This window comes from Trachemys scripta, chromosome 1, assembly GCF_013100865.1.
Source record: "Trachemys scripta elegans isolate TJP31775 chromosome 1, CAS_Tse_1.0, whole genome shotgun sequence".
Classification (NCBI taxonomy): domain Eukaryota; kingdom Metazoa; phylum Chordata; order Testudines; family Emydidae; genus Trachemys; species Trachemys scripta.
Genome location: NC_048298.1, coordinates 294,432,658 through 294,451,533, shown reverse-complemented (window position 1 = coordinate 294,451,533; position 18,876 = coordinate 294,432,658). Strand labels below are relative to the sequence as shown.

The 18,876-nt window shown below is 40.4% G+C and overlaps 1 protein-coding gene across 1 annotated transcript in view; it reads right to left on the bottom strand.

Annotated features, from left to right (window-relative positions):
• Positions 1–18,606, bottom strand: part of TRPC4 (transient receptor potential cation channel subfamily C member 4) — a 191,924-nt gene extending 173,318 nt beyond the window's left edge. The window contains exon 1 of the mRNA XM_034758576.1: positions 17,940–18,606. The gene's annotated coding sequence lies outside the window, so the exon portion shown is untranslated. The remainder of the gene's footprint in view (positions 1–17,939) is intronic.
• Positions 18,607–18,876: the final 270 nt, after the last annotated feature.

Sequence of the window (18,876 nt, the reverse complement as noted above, 5' to 3'; positions counted from 1 at the left end):
TTTTCTAATCAACTTTTATACCTCAAATGCAATTTGATTTATGAACTGATTAACTTGTTTATTTTTTTAAAAAATATTTTAATTTTATGAAAAGTTTTGGGAAACAATCTGCACAAGGTAAAATATTAATGTTAACTCAAATTATGCTCCTCCTGCTCCCTGGGTTTAGAGCAAACTAACTTACCACAGGAAGGGTCTTTTTGCCTTTGAATCAAAGGCTGTTTCTGACAAAAATTGAAACTAAAAAAGTCTAAGAAGACTAATGGGAGAAATGGGAGTTGCTCCTGTCATTCTTTCTTCAGATCCAACCTTTTGTCTAATTTTGACAGGCCGTAATGAGAAAATGTAATCAGTTTGCAAGCTCTTTGGAGCATGGATCATATAATTTTTTAATCAGTAAAAAAAATATTATTATACTGAAAAGCAATAAAAATAAGAAGTTTATAAATAGTAAAAAGATTAGCTGTCAAACAATAAAGGAGACAACACACTGAGTGAATGTCTGTGAATTCTCCCTATCCAGAGAATGATCATTGAAGAAAATAATTTACTGTTACAGGACCTTGTTAAAAATATGTTTTTATGTTATTGGAAAAAATTGCAGTTGGCTTTACTTGAACTAACAATTCTATGTTCTGTGTATACTGTGTATATGATCCTTGTTTTCAATCTGCATCCCAAGTTAAACCTTTATAGCTTACTGGTCACCTCTTCATCCTCATCACATTCATCCTCAGCACCTTTTCTTTGTCTATCAGGCACATCAAAAACTCTAACCAATCACTAATCAAAAACCAGAAGCAGATTTCTCATGAAAACTCCCAAGCCCAATTAGAGTATGGTGTCCTGCTTCCTCCAGCTGTTTTATATGATGGAGGCCATGTGCAGTTCATCTAAAAATCAAACATTTTAAGATGTTGTTGTTAGGCTTACTTACATGAATTTGATTAATTGATTGAAGAACTGTTGTACATAAAACCTTGGGGGGAATGGGGGCACTTTGTGGATAATAAAGAATGGAATCAAAGATATTGGCTTAATTCTCGGGTCAGGCCAAACAGCTCTTGCCACAGGATCTGGGGATGGGGGAGGACAAAAGTAGTTTTATACCACCTTTATTGGATCTCAGATTTTGGGGCCAGCCAGGTATAAATTACAGCAGCCTTAGGACTGCTGTAATCTAAACCTCAAGATGTCTTTGACCCCCCCACAGGTTCATTCCACAAACTGGAGCTCACTGGAGATTTAATGGGGAGTAGAACTGTCTCTCTTCCCCTTAGGATTTCCCCTATACTGACAGGTAGCCATAAAAGATAACTTTATGGCCTCTATGTGCTTGAGTGGTGAAAATGGGCCAAACTGGGGTCAAAAACGGAGTCTAAGAAAACCATTAGAATGTTTATTCTGTGTATATATACCACAGCTGGGAATCCTTAACTCTATATCTTTCAAATAATTGAAAATGCCAAAAAGTCTATGGCCTAGAAAGCCACAGCTTCCATTAATGTGTTATAGTGTTCAGAGCTCTTACCATAGCTCTGTGGCATTTTCATAAGGAAATACACAAATTCAAAGGATTTAAAAAAAAAAAAGGACTTGATACTCCTTAATAACGTATGATTTTTAGCTCAATGTTTAAGATAAATAGATAAAAACAGAAGCAGTTAGCAGCCTTGAGTCAGAATAATTAACCAAATTTCCATGAAAATCAGTATAAGAACACATACATGTTTAACACTGGACTTTTCCAGTGCTTGCTGTTGGATTAGAGCTTTTGGGACTGAATTAAATTATTTTGTTGTGACCACCAGCCTAGATCTACTCTCCGTTGGCAATACTATCAAAAATTCTTCAGACTGATTCCTGAATGTCTTTAAAACACGGTAAACCAGAAGAGGTAACCAAAGATTTGGTATAACAATGAGGGTATTTTAATCAGCCTTATATCAGCTCTGCCTTTTCAGTTCACAGCAAGAAAAATGTATGTTAATTCTCATGGACACATTTGTAAAAAATCTTCTTGTGATTTGTGGACTTAGTTGATGCCCTCAGACACTTAAGAATCCGATTTTCCAGTGCAATCAAGTACATAGGCCTTGACAAATAATACCACTTTAACTATGCCAGTATATTGAAATATTTGTATAATTAAAGTGATACAGCCCTCTAGTGTGGACACAGTTATACCAGTGTAAAGGTGCCTTATACTGGTATAACTTATTCCCTTGAGGCTGGGTCTACACTACCTGCCTGAATCAGCGGGTAGAAATCGACCTCTCTGGGATCGATTTATCGCGTCCCATCGGGACGCAACAATCGATCCCCGAATCGACGCTCTTACTCCACCAGCGGAGGTGGGAGTAAGCGCCGTCGACGGGAAGCCGCAGAGGTCGATTTTGCCGCCGTCCTCACCGCGGGGTAAGTCGGCTGTGATACGTCGAATTCAGCTACGCTATTCACGTAGCTGAATTTGCGTATCTTAAATCGACTCCCCCCTGTAGTGCAGATGTAGCCAATATGAGAGTATAAAGTATCCTGGCATAAGCACTCGTACTGGCATAACAATTTTGGATTAAAAAAAAAAAAATCACACCCCTAACTGAATTAGTTACAAAAACTGTGAGTAGATTAGTCTCCAATACAGGAACGCACGTGCACAAGTTTATGTCCTGTGACTTCATTTGGACTGTTCCTGTGCTGAGAGTCAAGTATATACATATGTGCTTTGTGGGACTGAGGTCAGAGAGCTTAGCACCTGGCAGGATCAAGCACTAAGTGTACATTGGTCTTGGAAGATCAGTCCTATGAAGATTAAGGACCATGCAAATTAGCCAATACTTTTAAGATAACCAATGTAAAAGATCACTGGGCACCCAAATTGCTACATGATTTCAGGGCTATGTTGTCAGGCTGTAAAGGCAATCAAGTGAGTGCTGCTCTTGAAGAAAAGTGTGTGTGCAAATGCTAAGGTAAAATTCAATGAAAAAATACTTTGATGGTCTATAAATGGAGGTATATTCAATTTTTAAAAATAGACATTCATGCATTGCCACAAAAAACTGATTTATGGAGACCTGCCAAAGGTTTTGCAGTGCAGGACTGGGTGGAATTTTTCTTAATGAACAGATCATAATGAAAAGTAACAATTATGGAAAATAGAATCTTGTTTTAAACTAAATACATTTCTAAATGATTAATAACAAGACTTTGGGCTTGATTCTTCATGCCATTACACTAGAACTACGCCACTATAAAGGTATCTTGGCTTACTGGAGTGGAGAATAAAAGCATATATATTTGTAATAAACTAATGAATTTTTGAATAAAACAGAAAATGGGTAGAACATTATTCTTCTCTCATATCTAATGGGACAAGTTTTCGAAGGAGTAGCCCCCATTTGAGAAAATTTGAATCTGACAGATCTAGAACAAGGAAACGTTTTGTGTGATTTCATATCAGGGCACCAGAATTCCAAGTAATTTTATTGTTAGTACATGCATTTTGATCAACATTGTGATTTTATCTTTTGTAGGGTGGTTAGAGAATAATGATAGGTGCAAATGGAAAATAAATAAATATCTAGCTCTTTTGGGACTTTGAGAAGAGCTTTGATATGCAAGAGCAATGGAATGAATTTTGACTATAGCATCCTCAACAGTGAAATACTGTATTCTTAGACAGTAGCAAACACCATTGAGAGATTGTAAAAGAGGGGGTACTCATGGACACTAAAGGGGAAAAAAAGAAGAAACACTCAACTGTATGTGTATGAACAGATATGCTGATACCTGGGAAGAATGCAAAAAAGGATTTAGACTAAAAAAGGAACATGCACTAATGGACTGACTATCTTATATGTATAAAACCCATGAACTGAGGTTCATCAACACCATATATGAACATGCTGTTGTTTTTCTCTGTTACCATAAGTAATATTTCACCTCATACTTCAAATTACAATCCTTAGGCCCTGATTCAGGAAAGCATCCCTATTCAGGAAAGCACTTAAGCATGTTCTTAACTTTAACCATGTGCTGAAATCCTATTGGCTTCAACACATGCTTAAAGTTAAGAATATAATTCAAATATTTTCCTAAAATCGGAGCCTCTGTTACCCAATACTGCAAAATGTAGTGTATTCCTTGTTGCTCATAAAGGTTCCTTACAATGAAGTGTTTATTGATTAACATAGCCTTTAATTATACCCCTTCCGTAGGTGCAAAGGGTTTGTTTAAGGCAAGAATATTACATTTGCTCTGAGTAAATAAGAAACAGAACAAGGGAACACTAATGAAATAAGATAACTAGAGACTTGAACATGTTTAGCTCTCCTTGTACAATGTGTACCAAACTGCTATGTTAATAAAAGCAAAACAAGCCATACAAGTATGTCTATTTTGGAGCTGTCAGTAAGAATTCTCTGTGATAAATACACAAGCAGCCCTATTCTAATTTGGTGATATTACTCACAGCTGTCTTAAGCTTTTCCCACAAATCATTTATGTGGCTGTTTTGAAATGAAGGGCCCTGCTATTTTGACTTGTTTGGGGTTCTTTGTTTGTTGTTTTTTTGAAATACCATCCATTTTTTTGCCATGTTGGAAATCGTATTTTGATTTTTAGTCCGGATTTCTCATTCAACTCCAATCCACCTTGCCTTTAGTCAGTATTGCCTAGTAGGAATAGTATGGAAACAGGGTGATAAACACCAGGGGAAAGCAGTGCTCCACAGCAATGCTTCTGGATAATTAAGATTTTCTGATAGGTTCAGTTGAAAGCTGTGACAAACTAATAATCCGTTTGGTAATACTCCAGAATAGACAGCTGCTTTGCAGATACACCATCTAATGGGTTCCTTGGACACATCTTCCTTATCTGTGCATTAAGGAGTATGTATTACCCACACACAGGATAACTTGGACCAGCCATATTCTTGAAGGTGAAATGGGTTGGTTCCTTTCTGAGTTTTATCGCATTGCAAAACAAATAGATGGCAATATCACTGCTTCAAGGAGCTTATGCACTATTTTTGGAGTTGACAGAATGATGAGGTGGCGGGTGACAAGAGTAATGAAGGGCAAGCGAGGAAGGTCAAGGGCAACATAAATTATTAAAGGTCTAGAAAATATCTGTGAGGGAAGAAGAGATGTCTGGAGAAGAGATGACTGACAGGGAACATGATAACAGTTTTCAATCACATGAAAGGTTGTTATAAGGAGGAGGGAGAAAAATTGTTCTTAACCTTTGAGGATAGGACAAGCAGCAATGGTCTTAAATTGCAGCAAGGGAGGTTTAGGTTGGACATTAGGAAAAACTTCCTAACTGTCAGGGTAGTTAAGCACTGGAATAAATTGCCTAGGGAGGTTGTGGAATCTCCATCATTGGAGATTTTTAAGAGCAGGTTAGACAAACACCTGTCAGGGATGGTTTAGATAATATTTAGTCCTGCCATGAGTGCAGGGAACTGAACTAGAGACCTCTCGAGGTCCCTTCCAGTCCTATGACTCTATAATATCAATAAGAATACATGCTTATTCAATGTAATGAATGCATAGTATGATGGAGGAAAGAAGTGTCTGTTTATAATAAAATCATGTGTTTTGGCTTGGGTTTTTTAGATAAATGGATAGAGTGAATGGGTAGACTTCAGTCCAGATTCTGTCTTATGATCTGGCCTGTTTCCACCACTAACAGTAAAGGGGCTGGATTCTGGATATGTAATTAGCCCATGGAGAATTCCCCTGGTAGAAAAGAACTCCTCACTGGCATAAAGACAGCAGAACCAGTTCCTGCCTCAGCCAGCCAGCCCCCCACCCAGTTGTAGCAGCTATGTCCAGGGAGGACAGGGAGCATGTCAGGGCTGTGGTAGCACTCCACGCCCTATGCTGGCCCTTCAGACCATCTGTCAGGAGCCTAAGTTATAGCAATCCCTTGGTTATTCTTACTCACACTGGGGTCTGATGGGCACAGAATCAAAGAGACAACCAGCTTCTGATAGCTCCCCCACCTCTCTTCTGTACCGAATGGAACTCAGATACAGGAGAGATTTGAGTCCTTACTTAGCAAGCATATTGTAAGCACCGTGGGGAAAAAATAGACCTTCAGGAGAATTTAGAGAAGAGTTACACATTAGAAGTTTAGTTACACATGAAGATATTGCAGCAATAAACATACTGTACAATATCCAAGCTCTAAGTATTTGGTATAACTGGCTTCAATACATAAACAAATATGTTCCAACTTAAGACCATTAAGTTAAACAACCATGAATGAAAATATTTCTATTTAAGTGGAGAGACCAAAATATGGCATCACAATTGTGCTATACTAGACTTCATTTTCACTATAAAAGAAAATGTGACTAGTAGTTAGAGCACATAAATTAGAATATGGATTCTATTCCTTCTTCTCCCACTGATATGCATTGAGAGACTTTAGGGAAACTGAGGCTTGACAAGATGCCATCAGTTAAAAATGGATATAACATATGCTTTACATCAGTGTCATAAACCTTAATTATTTTATAGCACTGTAGGGTCCACTTACTAAAAAAATTCCTTTAAAATTCAAAAGTATAAGAGTTCGGACACTGGATTGGCCTTTCTGATGGGCATCTCTTTTGCTAGAAGGGTGGGAAAGTTAGCAACACTTTTCTATAGGTAGTCCCTGATTTTACACAAGGTCAGACTATCCCTCTCTATGGCACCTAGCCCGTATTTGAAGCCTCCACGCAGAATTTTTTAGCATAAATTTTACAGCTGTGAGTACTTTGCAGGTTCAAGCACTCTATACAAATAAGTTAAATGTAAAAACCAAGCTGATTAGATCAGCATAAACAACATTTAAAATCTGATATTGTTGGCTGACTGCAGCACTGCTTATCTTAAAGGATTATTATCCAAAATGAAAGGCTAACATTCTCTCTCCTAGTTTAAATAAAATTGTGTCTAAACAAAATGCAAATGAGATATTTTAATTCCTCTCCAACAGAGGATGCCGCAGTAGTTAGCATTCAAGCTTAACAAGAGGATTTACCTGGAAATGATCTATTAAGAACAAGCAACTCCACATAGCTAGAGATTAAAGCTAGGATATTACCACCTGAGAACCCAAAGATAATACTTTTAGCTATAACCAAGTATTCAGTGGACTAAGGTAGGTTGTAAGGGGGAAAAAACCACTCTTGAGACTATCTGCAAAGGCTAGATGCTGCCCTCCCCCCTCCACAGAAGCAGACTGAATGCAGTGTAGGTGGTGCAACTCTTCTTCCCAAGAGGCGGGATTTGAGCAGCCAGTGCAGGGTCCACCCTAGATCTGACTGGATAATGGTGGAGGGGGCAGTCCCATGGAAAATTTAGATTCTTCAGTGAGTCTGAGTGCAGCTGAAAACTTTCCAGTTTGGGATATTGGGGTTTTTGATGAAAAAAATCTGAAGTTTTCTTAGATAGTGCATAGTCTTTGTGTTGGCACTTTGCAGAGAGGTGAATTTCACACAAACACACAGAACACCACATTTTAGTCTAGCTAATCTGTCCGCACACGAATTTTAACTCACTCTGAGAACAGATGACAGGACGCTTGCACTGGTTTGGTATGTTGTATTCCCAATGCTGTGATTGGAAGGCCAGACCCTGCACATTTGAAATCCAATGGAAGTTACGACGCCAGTGGGTGAGGATTCAGCGCATCCTGCAGAAGGGGACAGGACTCAGTCACTGATTTAGTTTGCCTAGGAAACAGTTGGCCTGGAAATCCCTTTCCACAGCTTGTGGATTTGTCAGCACCAACATTCTTGCTGAAAGTCTCTGTATACATATTTACTGTACGTAAGTTTTGAATCAGACACAATATGCCCCAAAATGCACACAAGACCATTGCTATTAATTTAAATCCCCTATGGAAAATGTAAGTGGGACTGTCCCACTTTTTAAAAAGGAAATGTTTTAATAAGAAAATATTTACTAACAAACAGCACTTATATTTACAGCATTTCTGTTTTCATAGTAAGTTACCAGAAGTCTACAGCAATATAGAAGAAGATGAAATTGTCCTAGGACTAAGCTTGTGCTCTCTGTGTGGTCCAGTACACTTCTTAGATATGACACCAGTTTTCTAGTCTACTAAAGATAAAATACATGCTAAGTAGGAATGCCTTTACATTTTTCTCCCAGATGAGGACAATTAACATTCTAGTTCTTGTCCTGACCTAGAGAAATGGGTGCAACGTAGTAGGGAGATAAGGCAAAAGCCCCTAATCTCCCCACAAAAAACAGATGGTTGTGTATATTATCCACATATCATCCAATGATTACTGACTTCCTATGGTATGTATAGCTTGACTAAGTGGAGACAGAGTTACCAGCCCATCGTGTGCATATTCCACTCTCAGCAATGTCCTATATCCTTTACCAGTAGAAATGTAGTGGAATGGTAAAGTGGTCCCCAGGTGTCCTGGCCAACTTCCTATAATACACTGCAGATAGAGGCATCACCCTACTGATGCCACTGTCATGCAGCATGAACAAGATTGGTCAACATACCAGCTGGCTCTATGCCAGGCAGGTGATAGACTTTGTAGATCCATTGGCTGGAGTTTCTACCTGTTTTAATAAGATGGACAACAAATTGGACAAATAAGCCTTTAAAGTCACCCACATTTCACACAGCTGCTATTGTGAGCTGTTCAGTGCTGCTCTGCATAAAGCCATTTGCTTCAAAGACCTGATGCTAGGGTAAATGGATTGCACAGATGATGGCTAACAACTTGCCAACAGTGGATCTCAAACAGGCAACTGGAAGTTTATGCAATTCATGGATTCCTTCCCAGTTGACAAAGTCGACAGGGATGTCTTCTTTTTTTTTTTTTTAAATCTGCATTTGGTCAGATAATAGTGACTATTTCTCTTCAATGTAGCTCTTGCTATTGCCATCCATGCCTTTTTCATTTTCATATTGGATAACTACAGTCTGCTCTACACATGGTTAGAGTTGAAGATCACTTGGAATCTACAGCAGATGCAGAATGTGGGAATTTATCTGCCTAAACATATTGACCATATAATAAAAACATTATATCACTTCTCCAGACACTACATTGGTTTCTTCTTCACTTCTGGTTGCAATTCAAACTGTTGGGCTCATTCTTTAAAACCCTACATGGCTACCTAAAAGACCTCCCCTCTCTCTCTGTCCAAATGTACTGCCATGAAGATAGAGATATCCAATGCGCTTGAGTTCACAGCCTCCAGATTTTAATATTTGACAGCTGGTTGAGGTGGTTTTCAGTGTAGGGCCTTTGATTGTGGAATTCACTACCAATTCCTTGGTCTGACAGAACCCAAGTATGCTGGGCATCATACTAAGTAGCACAGCCATCTGTTTTCCTGAGCCATTCACTAGGAGTGGGAGCAGATGAAATGAGTATCATGTTTATTTGGATTCAAGGGTGGAGATTTTATTTTTGTTGGTTCTTCAAATTGATACTTGGAACTTCCTGGTTTTTAAAAGTTGTACATGGGTGATGGGCACTGTCACCAATGGGGTGCCTCCTTCTCGCTGTTCTGGGGAGGAGTTCCATCCAGGTCCAGCACCCCAGTCTGTCACTCATTCGTGCATCCCCCTGCCTCTCTCTCTCCCTCTCTCTCTCTCTGTGACTCAGGGTCCTCTCTCTTCATTGGATTGGCCCCTCATCCAGGTCACCTGTGTGTTAATCCCTTCTGGGGGTTATCAAAGTCTGTCCATCCAAAAATGGTAGTTTTCTCCCTCACTGCCAGCACTGTGCCACTTCCCCAGTGGCTGGTAGGGTAACCTGGGCCCACTCTCTACTCCAGGTTCCACCTCTGGGACCCTCTAACCAGGAACCAATGTCTGTACCATCTAAACCTTGCTGCCATTTCCCTAAGCCCTGCCCCTAGATTTCCTTCCTTTCCTCTCTACTGTCCAGAACCCTCACTGTGGCCTCCTTCTGCTGCCAGCTTCCTGGCTTTATACTAGCCACTTCTGTTTCTTCTCAGCTGGGTTCCATCATCATTACATAGGCCACCTCATCTGTGGCTTATCTGAGCAATTGTCCGCTTCTCAGCCTCATCAACCCCTTCTAGGCTAGTGTGAGGGTGAACACCCCATCACAGGCAAATTTTCAGAAACTGAAAACCAAGAAAACTCATGCCCACTTTTTGGTTTAGACCCACTATATGGCCTGCAGCAGGTTTGAGAGCATGCAGACGGTGCATAACCATAAAAGTTGGCCAATCAGGGCTACTTAAGCACAGAATATCCTTGTGACTTTGCTCCGTGGGGCACAACTATTTGTTCACTAGACTTGGTAAGCCAATGGTCTGCTTCTTGAGATGTACATAATGTGTCCCCTGAATAACTTTGTCTGAGATTTGGACCTTAGAGAATGTGGGGAGGAAAGAGAGAGTTGAGTTTTAAGTGTGACCCCACAGTTACAAACAATGGGTGAAATTCCCTTTCACTGGAACTGCAGCTCTCAAAGGTTGGGAAGGGAAGGGATGAACTGCAGGTCTGAACCCTGGCTCTAGGCTGCAGTAGTGGTAGATTCTATCTCCCCAGCTGCTCTGCACCCACGCACATACAGCCTGGATACTCTGGTTTTATGCAAGTGGAATCAGTTTTGTTTAGTGGATGTAAACAGGAGATCTGGATCTAGGGTTGTTTTTGGCAGTGCTCCTCCTGCTCACTCAGCAGATCCACTTTTGCATGTAAGATATTTGGCTGACCGTTGAAATAAAAGCAACAAGTTTACTTGATCAAAGTTAGGGTTGAGAAGGAGGAATCACTTAAGTATCCAGGGATATCTCCAGCTATCATTCATGTAAACACGAGAGTAAAGGCAAATAGGGAGAAAATGATGGAAAGGGTGAAGATGAAAGAGCAGAGGCCAAAGAAATTGAACCTTCTGGGAAACCATAGAGGTGATATCTTGGGATGGAGAAGTCACCATTAGACATTAAAAGAACAGTTAGATCACAGGGAAGATCACCACAAGGATGGAGCCAGTCCAGAGAATGGAGTGCTGTGGCCTCATAGACTCTACCACAGAAAAGGCTAATTAAAAAAAATCATATTTATAAGTTTCCCATTCATTACCATAGTATTTGAGCACCTAATTCTGTATACCATAGACACAGGGAGATATTTTCAGACAAGTATAGCCTGCCGGGCTCTAGGAATTATTTTGGGGAAGTTCTCTGGCCGGTGTTATACAGGAGGTCAGACTAGATTATCACAATTGTCCCTTCTGGGCTTGGAAATCTATAAATCTATGAACCCAGGAATCTTCCACAGCTTCTGGGCTCACAGATATAGAGGTTAGCTTTGCCTGGCTCAGGCTCTCGAACATTTGACATAAGAAAAATTAAACCAGCAAATTTTCAGAAGCTCTTTTTCTAAAATTCACTTTCAAAATAATTTAGAAATAAAGACAAATCTAATTTTATACGTACTTATTCTGTGACATTTTTAGCACACCTCTTGTTCTATTTAAATAAGAAATACATTTTTTAAAAATAGACGCAGCACTTCTGGAATTTTAAGCTGTGAAATGATCTACAGAAGGTATATTAGTTACTTTTTTTTCTATGCAGCATACTGACAATCTTTCATTACCTTGTAAACCTTGCTGTGCAAAGCATTTAACTCCTATTTTCATGCTTTCTTACCTTACCAGTTTCAAATTGCATTAGGCAGACATTTAATGTACCTAGAAAGGATTTCTCCCTGGATGTCCATTTATTTTTTGTTACAAAAAAGTAGCTTTAATTTATTAGCCCTTTGTGTGTGGTCAGTTTTTAGAGCCTTTTTATTTACAGTGTATTAAACCACAAGGAATTGTTCAGCAATATCATATCTCAATAACACTTGGATACTGGCATATAGCTTTTGAATATAATCAAAATCTATGTTAAATCACTCAGATCAGAACTAAGGGCAGAATTCTGTCTTTCCTCTGCCTCAATGAGTCTAAGGCTTTTTTAAAAAAATAGATTGATTTTTAATACCATACACTGATGCAAAATATGGCTACAAAGGGGTGAATTAAAAGCAAATTTTCATCTTAATTCTAAATCATCTTGCTTTTAGTCATTTTAAAACTTATGGCTGATGAAACAGCTATATTGTAAACCAACATAGCTTGGATTTGAAGTCACATAGAAGACCAGAGATAACAGTATGCCTGACAATAAATAAAGCCATTATGTGCTCTAGTCTGAGTAGAAAAACTGCTGTGAATGCCTCCCCCCTCCATTCTTGTTTACTTTGTCTCAAAATATGCTATAAATAAGCCTTTTCTAGCTGCTTCCATGTTGTCTTTTCAGATCCAGTGCAAATCTGTTTCTTTTTTAAATTAACATTTGAAAAGGGAATGTAGCCCTGAGGAAGTGAGGGAATAATAGCACAGCCTATCTGGTCAGGCGTGGCAGAGGCTGGTGCTATGCAGGACTTTCCCTATTGTTTTGCCAGTACACGCCAATCCTGACCTGCAGCACTTCAGCTTCACCATTCCTGTGTATCTCCCTAGAAGAGGCTGCCAAACTGCATAGTGTTTTGGGGATAGAGACAAATCTCCACAGGTGTTGGATGAGACAAACTCACTTTTTACTTGTCACCTAAATTAGGATTTAAACAGATCTCTCTGGAACAGAGAGGTTAGTACTTTAGCTCTCTGGGCCACCTAGCTTCTTCTACAAGTCACCTTGAACAAGTACTTGATGGGTTGGCCTGAGTGGTCGAACGCAAACTAACCTTTATTAAAAAGGGAGTGCTATTGCTCACTGATCATGTGTGTATTAACAGGCAACGTATTTTGGCCCTGGCATATTCAAAGTGATGGTCACAATCCTGCCAAGTGAGGAATGTGGCCCTAGCAGTGTTGAGCCCTACGTAGGAAGAGGTACTGAGGGTCTGAATGCTTTCTTCATGAACTGTCTTCTAAAAAGGAGGACCAGCTACTAGAAGAAATGGTGTCAGCATCAATAGAAGGAGAGTACGGTTGAATTTAAGAGACATCCATCCGTATGTTTTGATTGTCTTTGAAGTAATCTCTCTGTTTGACAGTCTGAACAGAAAGGAAAGCTATGGAGAAAAAGAGAGCAATAATTCTGTCTTAGGGCCCCATCCTACAACCATAAGAAGTTTTGCCAATGTCTTCCATGGATGGGGAATAGAGCCCTTAAATTATTTTGGTGATGAAACCTAGGGTCCAATCCTTCCTTTTGCCTCAGTAAGGTCTACAGGATCAGATCTTAAGAGTTATCCATCTTTCTTGAGTATTTCCAAGGCACCTATCACTGTGATATCCAGCTGATCTTTCTTCACAGAAAAAACTGGCTGCTGTGGTGGATAGTGCTATATTATACAAAATCTGGATATATTGTGTAGGCAAGTTTGTTCAAACTATTCAGGTCCATTCTTTCCATAAAGGAATCAATCTAGGAAGTGAAATGTCCCTTACCACTAGAGTATTTAAGTGCCTGATGAAGCCGCCTCTAATAATTTTCCTTTTTTGTATTGGGATGTAGGACCTACATTAAATAAGAACAGCAATACTGGGTCAGACTAATTGTCCATTTAACCCAGTATCCTGTCTTCTGACAGTGGCCAATGCCAGGTACTTCAGAGGGAATGAACAGAACAGGTAATCATCAAGTGATCCATCATCTGTTGCCCATTCCTAGATTCTGGCAAACAGAGGCTAGGGACATCACCCCTGTCCATCCTGGCTAATAGCCATTCATGGACCTATCCAGTGATGAGCTGCCAGAATGTTAATAACCAGTTCCCTACTGGGTCTTCAGCGGCAGGTCCTTCACTCACTCCAGGTTTTTGGCGGCACGTCCTTCAGTGCCGCCGAAGACCTGGAACAAGTGAACGACCCGCCACCAAAGTGCCAACGATGACCCGGTAGGGAACCAGTTATTAAGCACTGCTCGGTGAGTACAAGCCTGAGACCCCCCCATCCTAACTGCCCCTCCAGGGCTCCACCCCCTACCCAACTCGCCCTGCTCCCCGACCCCATCCACCACCACCCCGACAGACCCCTGGAGCTCCCATGCCTACCCAACGCCCCCGCATTCCCCATCCCCTGACACCCCCCCCCAGAATCTCCGTCCCCTCCAACCACTCCCTGTCCCTTATCCAACCCCTCCTCCCAGCCCCGGCCTGGCCCCCTTACCATGCTTCTCAGGGCAGCGTGTATGGGTGCCACGTGGCCCACTGGAGCTCGCAGCCCCACCCCCTTACCATGCCGCTCAAAGCGGCAGGAGCTGCAGAGCTGCCCAGGAGTGGTCCAGAGTGCTGGCACCGGCGGCGTGGCATGCTGAGGCTCTGCGAGAGGGGAGAAGCGGGGGGGAAGGGGCCAGGGGAGCCTCCCCAGCCGGGAGCTCAGGCGGGCCGGACAGGATGGTCCCACGGGCCGGAGTTTGCCCACCCCTTTAACCACCAGTTCTAAACCAGCTTCTAAATTTAATAACCAGTTCACGTGAACCGGTGTGAACCGGCACCAGCTCACCACTGGACCTATCCGCCATGAACTTATCTAATTCTTTTTTGAACCCAGTTATACTCTTGGCCTTCACAACATCCTATGGCAAAGAATTCCACAGGTTGACTGTGCGTTGTGTGAAGAAATACTTTTTGTTTGTTTTAACCTGCTGCCTTTGAATTTCATTCAATGACCCCTTGTTCTTGTGTTATGAGAAGGAGTAAATAACACTTCCTTATTTACTTTCTCCACACCCATCATGATTTTATAGACCTCTATTATATCCCACCTTAGTCATCTCTTTTCCAAGCTGAAAAGTCCCATTCTTATTAATCTCTCCTCATTTGGAAGCTGTTCCATACCCCATCATCATTTTTGTTGCCCTTTTTTGTACCTTTTCCAATTACAATATATTTTCTGAGATGGGGTGACCACATCTGCACGCAGTATTCAAGATGTGGGCATACCATGGATTTATATAGATGCAATATGATATTTTCTGTCTTATTATCTATCCCTTCCCTAATGATTCCCCACATTCTGTTAGCTTTTTTGACTGCCACTGCACATTGAGTGGATGTTTTCAAAGAACTATCCACAATGACACCAAGATCTATTTCTTGAGTGATAACAGCTAATTTAGACCCCATCATTTTATATGTATAGTTGGGATTATGTTTTCCAATGTGCATTACTTTGCATATATCAACATTGAATTTCATCTGCCATTTTGTTGCCCAGTCACCCATTTTCGTGAGATCCCTTTGTAACTCTTTTCAGGCTGCTTTGGACTTAACCATCTTGAGTAGTGTTTTATCATCTGCAAATTTTACCCCTTTTTCCAGATCATTTATGAATATGTTGAATAGGACTGGTCCCAATACAAACCCCTGTGGGACATCACTATTTAGCTCTCTCCATTCTGAAAACTGACCGTTTATTCCTACCCTTTGTTTCCTATCTTTCAACCAGTTACTGATCCATGAGAGGACTTTCCCTCTTATCCCATGACAGTTTACTTTGCTTATGAGCCTTTAGTAAGGGACCTTTTCAAAGGCTTTCTGAAAATTTAAGTACACTATATCCACTGCATCCCAATTGTCCACATGCTTATTGACCGCCTCAAAGAATTCTAGTAGATTGGTGAGGCATGATTTCCCTTTATAAAAATCATGTTGACTCTTCCCCAACAAATCATGTTCATCTATGTATCTGATAATTCTGTTCTTTACTATAGTTTCAAGAAATTGCCTAGTACTGAATTTAGGCGTACCGGCCTGTAATTGCCATGATCTCCTCTGGAGTCTTTTTAAAAAATTGGCATCACATTAGCTATCCTCCAGTCATCTGGTACAGAAGCTTATTTAAATTATAGGTTACAGATGACAGTTAGTAGTTCTGCAATTTCACATTTGAGTTCCTTCAGAACTCTTGGGTGAATACCATCTGGTCCTGGTGACTTATTACTGTTTAATTGTGTACATGCTATATTATATAGAGTTTATGTGGATGCATTTATCATAACTAAACCAGATGTTAATTTCATCCTTCTCTGAATATATTGTCTGAACTTTGTTTTATGGTCTCTTTTCTTTTAATTTTTTAGAAGTGCCTACTAACCAGAAAGCATTTTGGAGTAGCGTTTCTATTTACTTCTAGCTAGAAGGTATTTTAGTTCAGGAAGAACTGGCATTACTTCTTTTATGAGGCAACTTTGGATAAATATAAATTTCAGTTGCCATGCTAACATGGGCTCACTCAATTGATGCCAGTAAAACAAAAAAAAATTTAGTGACACTGCCTTGTAAAATATAATAATAATACAACAACAAAGCTGCAGGTCTTGCCAATCGCAGTGGATTTTACAATTCAACCCTTACTTAGTATATATTTTCTGTCAGTGTTTGTTTAAGGTTCCAGAACATCAACTGCTTCTTTTCAACAGGATTATGACTACTGTAAAATAGCCAAAATATTCAGGAGCTTGAAAATGTAAATTCAATGCACGGGTGAATTCCTTCAGTCAGTTTGTTTACCATATAAGTCATTCTCAGGCTCATTTTCATCATGTTCATTTGCCATCAACCTCACACTTCTTCCACCAGATTCTCTTTATGTTTTTTTCAGGATTTTGTAGTAGCAATGGTTAGTAGGGAAATTGTAAATTAAAAAAACAAAACAATACTTCAAGGTTGAAAAAATACAAGATGTACATGAAATTTGCTGCACTCAGTGTGTAGCTGTTCCCCATCCACTTTGATTTGCAGAATTGAAACAATGTTTAACTTCACAATGACAGGACACATAGGAAAGCTGATATGTCAAAGCTTCAGAGACAGATCAGGGGAAAGAAACACTATTTTAAATAAGTAACTCTTCCTGATAGCAAGTTGATAGCAGGATAAAGAAACAGCTGGCAGAGTTGCTACTGTCTGGTAAATTACATCCTAATAAAACTCCATTGTGAGATCCCCATGCTTTTAGCTGATAAATTATTATTAGAACGCTTATCACTTATCCTTTCCTACATGAAAATACACTGTTATTCAAGTGCTGCAGTTTTATTACATCATAGTTTCAGAAAGTTCAGTATTCCTAACAAAAGAAAAATGTCCTATCAATGGCTGTACAGCTGCCTTCCAAGCGGTTGAGTGTTAGCAATTACAAGGCTGGTAACCCATGAAAAAATATTTTGCTATAGCATGATAGTTGTCATAATCAAACACTATACCTGGAGGGAGGGGAGGACCAATTCTTTTTTCTGAAAGCGCTGTCTTTTATGTACCTCTGTAGCCAAATAATAATATATGGGTGTAAAATTCAAAATCTAAAATGAGACAAAGGTGATTCCTGATACAGTCTAAACCCTCACCTGAACAGCTGTGGGTCACGGTCACTTAGCTGCTCTCCGCTATACTTTAAAGGCAAACTCACGCTAACTCTACAACCAGTCTTCTGTCCAGTTAAACAGCTTCACTCGCCTCCCTGAAAGCCCCGTCTCAAAGAATTAGCCTTCTGCATAAATCCTTTGGTTTACATTACAAGAATCGCAAACACACCCACCCAATTCTATTGTCTACTCGCTACTTCTGAGCCATCTAGTCGGCGTCACAAAACTATTTCCCTTCAGTTTTTTTTTTTCATATACTCAGTTGTCCTGCAGGTGTCAGACTTCGCTTGCAATAACCCAAACGATGGCACTGTCTACAATGTCAACAATTAAACTGATTGCGATAAAAAAAATTCCACGTTTATTATGTAAAGGGGAAAAATCTAAATGTTGCTTAATGCTAGGTCCAAGAGGGTACAAAACCCCTGTAGTCACCGTGGGCAAAAGTTGGTGAATTCCAGTAATTGGTGGCGTCTCTTAAGAGGAACAACAATAAAACCAAAGCGTCAAGAAGAAAATATTCCAAAATGGGTGAGAACTTACTTGGTTTATATGCATGCGTTGCTATCCAGCGTTTTTACTTCAACTGTTATCAGGGCACATTTCAATTCCATTTATAAATTAAATCCGTTTAGGATTTTTTTTTTTCAGTCGCCCACCTCATCCACTTTTCCCCATGTCTATGTTATTCTCTTCATCTTTCAGACACTCTCCCCCAATTCAGGTGGTCTTCAACACTTCCAGCCAAGGAGACAGCGCCTGTAGCTTCGCTTTAGTGCAACAGATGAGTGGCAAATTCCTCCCTGGCTGTTTATTGTGGCGTCTCATTACTCTTCCTGGGTATCCCATGCCGACTGCAAAAAGTAACAATCCCTCTCCATGAAATGTTTCCTGTTGGAAGAGAAACTGCGAGGCATGAACATCAGAGGGAAAAGAACACAAATAAGCTGAAGTTGATGCTTTCCTGCCCAGGAGATCCGCTCTCCGGTATTAAGGCACCTCTTTGCACAGAAGAGATACCTCGCATCTAAGATCACCCCTTGGATTGTCTTGCGCGCTGGTTTGTTCTGTCAGCTTCTCCGCACGATCAGTTCTGTCTGTCTTTCCCTCCCTGGTGTGTGGCTGAGCCGCTTCTCCTAGGGACTTTTTTCTTTTGGTCTGGTGGGGAGGCACGGTAAATACCTAAAAGCGCCGCCTGCAGGATCATCATGGGATAGTCCCCACCGAGGAGCAAAACCAGCTTTCTGCAGGCTCCGTTCCAATGGAACACAGGGTGCAGGTGGCCTCTTTGCTGGTAGCCTCAGCCACCCTCCTCCTAGAGAAATTCCTCGCCAGTTTGACGTGACCTTTTCCTTCCTTTTGAAAATGTTTTAGGCTGATTTTTTTTTTTTTGATTTTCTATAAAACGTCCAAGAGCACGTGTGTCCCTAGGGTGAAGTCAGGCGTGAACAACCAACAATCAATGTGCTTACACCTTGCA